Source organism: Eutrema salsugineum, unplaced genomic scaffold, assembly GCF_000478725.1.
Source record: "Eutrema salsugineum unplaced genomic scaffold, Eutsalg1_0 scaffold_142, whole genome shotgun sequence".
NCBI lineage: Eukaryota > Viridiplantae > Streptophyta > Magnoliopsida > Brassicales > Brassicaceae > Eutrema > Eutrema salsugineum.
In genome coordinates this window covers 4,778-11,341 of record NW_006256875.1, presented here as the reverse complement: position 1 = coordinate 11,341, position 6,564 = coordinate 4,778, and the positions used below count along the sequence as shown (strand labels likewise).

General features: G+C 42.8%; 1 non-coding gene across 1 annotated transcript; it reads left to right on the top strand.

The window, feature by feature from the left end:
- Positions 1-4,930: 4,930 nt before the first annotated feature.
- Positions 4,931-5,037, top strand: LOC112088344. The gene has a single exon (XR_002900490.1). It is a non-coding gene; the product is annotated as a small nucleolar RNA R71 (small nucleolar RNA).
- The last annotated feature ends 1,527 nt before the right edge of the window (positions 5,038-6,564 follow it).

Here is a 6,564-nt window from a genome sequence, read left to right as displayed (position 1 = left end):
TTCTCCAGGTTTTGTGCGGCCAGGGTTATTTCACACCAGGTAGCACGCCCAGGCCGGAGTAAATCGCGAGTCTTGCTGCGGCCTGGACTCTTTATGCACTGACCCGCACACCTAGGTAGCACTGAGGCCTTCTTCAAGTTTTTCTGGGTTTAAACAGTTCTCTCAGCTCTCTCACATGATCCATTCCATTCATCACTGAGCTATGTCCTCCAAAAATCACCTAGAACCTGAGACCAACTCACAAAACCCATCAAAAGATCCTAAAAAAGGAAAAGAAATGAGAGAAAAGAATAAAAAGATTATATACAAGGATAAGCTTGGGGTGTCTCCCAAGAGCACTTTGTTTAAAGTCTCTAAGTTTGACTTTGGAAAACCTGTTTTTAGCTTGGGTGAGGTTGAGCACTGATGCTCTTCAGCACTTCAATGGTCCTGAGCATGGAAGCTGAGTTGGTTTGCTGCCTTTGGGAACCATTAGACCCTTGTCCTCTAGATCCCACCTTGAGACCTTTGTCCACCAGCTCTTGAATACCATCTGGGTCTTTATCAAAGATGGCCCTTGTGAGACATGTCCTCACTTCAGCAAACAGACCTGGCTTCCCATTGCAATCCAGCTTATACTTCAGAGAACCATCATCATCAACCCAAGGAGTGAGATCAAAGTCTTGAGAAGAAAGATCAGGTTTAATACTCTTGTCTTCTGATGCTGAGCCATCACTTTTGGTGTTGATCATCCTTAGATCACTAAGTGTAGGAGACCATGAGAGCAAGATGTCTTCTTCTCTGATCAATGGCTGTTCAGTCCCATCCCTTGTAAACAGGATTGGTGTGAGGTTCTTTTTCCATTTCCACAGCTGATAGAGATTTGGATCCACCTAAAATCTCAGCACTTCCTACATACTTCATCTCATGTACCTTAGGGAATCAGTAAAAACAAGAAAGTAAGCACTTGATCTCAAGAACAGATCAGAGCTTAATGCTAATCAAACCACAACTTGGCAACGGCGCCAATTGATAGACAGGACTTTTTATGGTCTCAGGGCTATCAATCCCCTTGTCAATGTAGCACAAAGAGGTTTATCAATCCAGATGTGGTGTTAGACACTAAGCTATATGATCAAGTTCTTAATTCAAGCAAATAAGAGTGGGTTTTGATTAATCTAGTGACAACTATAAACATAAACAGGTTTAAAGACTAATGACAATGACAAATGATATGATGTGAATATGATATGATGGAGGCATGAGATTCTAGACATGATAGATGGTTAGGGTGCTTTGGTGTTAAACTAGAAATGCTAATGACAATGATGAGACATGATTCAAGTGATTAAGAACTCTAATCTAGGTTAATCCTCTCATGAAGGTATTAACCCCTATACTAATCCATTTTCAAACCAAATTCCCATTTGTGAAACATGAATCAATATGCATTAACAAACAGCTCTTAATGATCATTCAAGCATTTAACAAATCATTCCCATGATGAAAAATTACTTAAACCTCTAACACAACTCTTTCAGGAATTTCATCAAACACTTTTGGTGCATGAAATTTCCAGAATCTAGATCATAAGTGATTATCAAGGATCTAGCATAGAGAGCAGTTGTTTAGAGAAATGAATCAATGAATCTAGCCCTAAGCACTCCTAATCAAACACTTTAGCACCCTAACCTACATATCTAGAACCTCATTAAGGTGACTACTCACTAATCATACTAATCTCTCTTAAACCTTTTCAAGTTGAGTAGATTAGCATGATTAATGATGAGAAATGGAGATGGAGATGATAGATTCAAAAGAAAACAGCTTTAAACACCCAGATCTCTTTAAACTCTCTTGATTAAACACTCAAATAAAGATATTTCTCTTCTTAATGGAGTCTTTTCACCCAAGAGGCAAGAGACAAAGGGAATAAAACTTAGTTCTCTCCCAAAAAACCCTAAAAAGTATTTATACTTCCTTAAAAACGAACCGGGTCAGCCCGGAACAAACCGGGTCCTGACCCGGCTTTAATGGATAGAGTGGGAAAAGCTGCGGGTCGGTTCAGTATGTCCCAGGCCGCACACCTAAGTCGCAGTAGATGGAGACTTGTCTTGTGAAGCTTGAACCGCCTTGTCTTGGCCGCACGCTTAAGTAGGAGTAAATTGCGAACGTTTCTGCGGCATGGTCTCCTTCCTCTCCAACTCGCAGGGCTGAGCCGGTTTCTGGGGGATGTACAAACTGTGCGGGTTGGTCTCTATTGCACCTAGGTCGCAGGCTCAAGTCGGAGTGATTTGCGAGTGATTGTGCGGCATAGATCCAGGCGCGGATGACTCGCATGCCTAAGTCGCACGATTGTGGACTTAGCATTTCTCTTGCTCGGGAGCTTCAGACCTCTTCCAGTGATAGTTTATCCGCACATTTCAACTCGCAGCATCAGCATTCAGGCGTTCATCTTCAGGCCTGCGGGTTAACCAAGTCGCAAGACCATCTCGCAGCATCCAGAGCAGCTTAGACCACTTCGCATTCCGGAGAGTGTAACTCCTGTGATACTTGTCCGAATTGAATGATTTAGGTTGCAGAAGACAGAGGACTCATTTATCTCCAACTTTGGTGAAGGAAGTTTCAGTGCTTGGGAAGTGGAAGGCTTCCTGGAGGGCACATCTTTGCAGTGCATGTACACGACCAGAGAGAGGCGTCTAGACATGTGTCCATTCCGGAGACCGTATCTTCCTGCTCATAGATCCGAATTGAATGCTCTTGGACGTTCTGGAAAGAAGACTCAAATGTCTCTGATTCTCATGAAGGACCCGGAAACCAAATCGGCCTGGAAGTGCACCGTCCTTCGCATCCTTTAGGACTGATCTGCTCGGTCCGGAATACCTGCGAGACTGGGGTTCCTTCCGACAAGCTTATCTCTCTGCTCACGCGTCCGAATTCCACGATTCCACTTGCTAAGAGACCGTGATGCAATGCTCTCCAACTTCTATGAAGCACCCGCCGTCTGAATCGGACCGGAAGGCTCCCCGGACAGGCGATTTCTGAAACATGTTTGCACCCGGAGATTTTGGCCGATACACTTCACTCGCGGTACGTGTTTTGGTCGACAAAGTTCACCCGCGGTACGTGAAAATGGTCGACAAAACCTTCCTGGCCAGCGAGAATGGCCGATAACCTCCATAGACCCAAGTTTTCCACTTTTTCAAGCTTTGCTCACCATTCCACCTCCTTGATTCATCTTTTCAGCTCCACATTCACCTGATAGACACTCAAAACATGCAATAGACTGATTGGGACCTAATGCATCTCCTAAGTTCTAAAACAAACCCTAAGGACCTAAAATGCATGAAATAAAACATGATTTGGAGTGATTTATGCAACCTAAATGATGCAAATTATGAACATATCAGTGAGCACCACTCTTTGAGTATCAAAGTCAATCATTGCACCAGTGGTGTTGAGAAATGCAGTTCCAAGCAATAGGGGGAGCTCTTTGGTCTTCTTCATCTTCATGATCACAAAATCAGTGGGAATTATACATTCACCAACCTGAAGTGGATAGTCTTCTAAAAATCCATATGGTTTCTTGGAGTAGGAATCACCAAAGGTGATAGAAGAGGGGTAGGACGTTATAGACTTGACCTTTAGCTTCTCCATCATATCTTTAGACATTATACTCACACTTGAGCCTGAATCACACAAAGCATTCTCAATTCTAAAGTTTCCAAGAGTGCAAGAGATGGTGAACTTCCCTGGGTTGCCTAGCTTTGGGAGGGAGGTGGGCTTCATCTGAGTTGACTCAGAGGTGGAGGCACAATCTGTTAGCTTTGCTTGACCAGTTGGCAGCTCCTTTGTGTTAATAGACACGTAATCATTCCCTTGCTGAACAGAAAGAACTGAACCGGCTGCCCCCACACTTTTATTCTCAATGTCCTCATTGAGTCCATGTATGAAGCCCATGAAATCCTCTATAATGGAATTCTCATCCACATGAGTTTGTGCAGGTTCACTAGAGACTTGACCATAGAGAAGGTCTTCTATTTCTTGCACAACAGCTGAGTGGTCATTATTGGAGTAGATGGCATTGCAATAATCCTTTGGGTTTTGAAGAGCTTTACCAGGAAGAGACACTTGTGGTTCAGAAGTGCAGATGCCCTTGTTCTTTTTAATAGACGTTAGTTCAGCGCCCAGTGTCTCCATGTCAGATACCATCTTTTGTTGTCCTAGTAAGAGCTGTTGGAGAAGAACATTGACAACAGGACTTTGTTGAACAGTTGGTGGCTGAAACTGATGTTGAACAGGTGCTTGCTGTTGGAACTGTGGAGGACCAAACCCAGGTGGTGCCTTTTGCTGCGGTGTAGTGAAACTAGGACCTTGAAATGGTTGCTGTTGCTGACCAAAACCTTGATTCTGACCAAACGGATTCTTTGGTTGAAAAGATCCTTGAAAGTTGCTCTGGGGAACTAAGTTCTGTGGAGCTTGAGGATTGGGATACACCTGGTCTTGTGGGTTAGCTACATTGGTGTTCCTGTAGGAGAGGTTTGGATTGGCATTACCATACTGATACCTCTGGAACCTCTGATTCCCAATGTAGTTTAGTTCCTCTTGGGTTAGACCTTCTTCACTGATGTTCTCAAAAATTTGAGATTGTTCCTCATACTTTCCAACAAAATGCATTGGCTTGTGAGTTACCAGCTTCAACTTGTCTAATTCACTTCTCAACTCTTTAACTTCTCTGGTGAGCCTCTGTTCTGAGCTTGAACCTTCATTCCTATTTGACCTGTCATAGTCTTCACCATAGGTATCATTGCTCAATGCCAAGTTCTCCACTAGCTCCAAAGCAGCATGTAGCTCTTTACCCAGAAAGTTCCCATTGGAAGCAGTATCCAGCTGGTTTCTAATCTTGGGAAGAGCTCCCCTATACAGTGTGCTGAGGAGAGAGGCCTCACTAAACCCATGGTGTGGGCATTGGTTTGTGTAGCTCCTGAATCTCTCATATGCTTCACCAAAACTTTCATTGCTGTGCTGAGTGAAGCTAGAGATTTGGTTCCTCAGTTTTGCAGTTCTTGAGGTGGAGAAGAACTTAGATAAGAAGGCTTGCTTGCATTGCTCCCAGGTTTGAATGGAGCCTCTTGGAAGATTCTTTTCCCATTGATGAGCTTTATCACCAAGACTGAATGGGAATAGTCTTAGCTTAAAGCTGTCTTCTGAAACTCCATTAATCTTGGTCAGATCACACACCTTATCAAACTGGTCCAAGTGTTCCAAGGGATCTTCCATTGCTAATCCATGGAACTTTGAGTTCTGGACCATATTCAGTAATGATGCTTTCACCTCAAAGTTGTTGTTCTGCACAGGTGGTGCCTGAATACCAGCTCCATACTGATGAGCATTGGCCCTGTCATTCTCGCCAACATATATTTGGGGTTGCTCATATCTTCTTTGTTGTGGTTGGAAAGGGTGGGGTTGGTGGTGCACCTGGTGTCTTTGTTGAACATTGGCCTGATGCCTCTGTTGATGAGCCTGAGCTTGTCCCTGGTGGACATAGGCTTGTTGGTGGTGCACCTGTTCCTGCTGAACATTGCCTTGGTGAAAACCCTGACCAATTCCAATACCAGCTCCTGACCTTGAGCCTGTTGCTCCTGAACTGGTTGTTCTATATCTACACCGTGATCTCCTTGGTCTGCCATCTCAGTCTGATCAAGTTGTCTACCACGTCTGTCTCTTCTCCTCCTTGGAACCAGAAGGTTGATGTTGTCGTTTAGAGGAAAAGGAGGACCGCAGCTTCTTGATCTAGACCTGGTGTTCATATACCTGAAATCACAAACAGAACTTGAAAGGAATCAGTAAAAACAAGAAAGTAAGCACTTGATTTCAAGAACAGATCAGAGCTTAATGCTAATCAAACCACAATTTGGCAACGGCGCCAATTGATAGATAAGACTTTTTATGGTCTCAGGGCTATCAATCCCCTTGTCAATGTAGCACAAAGAGGTTTATCAATCCAGATGTGGTGTTAGACACTAAGCTATATGATCAAGTTCTTAATTCAAGCAAACAAGAGTGGGTTTTGATTAATCTAGAGACAACTATAAACATAAACAAGTTTAAAGACTAATGACAATGACAAATGATATGATGTGAATATGATATGATGGAGGCATGAGATTCTAGACATGATAGATGGTCAGGGTGCTTTGGTGTTGAACTAGAAATGCTAATGACAATGATGAGACATGATTCAAGTGATTAAGAACTCTAATCTAGGTTAATCCTCTCATGAAGGTACTAACCCCTATACTAATCCATTTTCAAACCAAATTCCCATTTGTGAAATATGAATCAATATGCATTAACAAACAGCTCTTAATGATCATTCAAGCATTTAACAATACATCATCATGCAGAAAATTGCTTAAACCTCTAATACAACTCTTTCAGGAATTTCATCAAACACTTTTGGTGCATGAAATTCCCAGAATCTAGATCTCAAGTGATTATCAAGGATCTAGCATAGAGAACAGTTGTTTAGAGAAATGAATCAATGAATCTAGCCCTAAGCACTCCTAATCTAACACTTTAGCA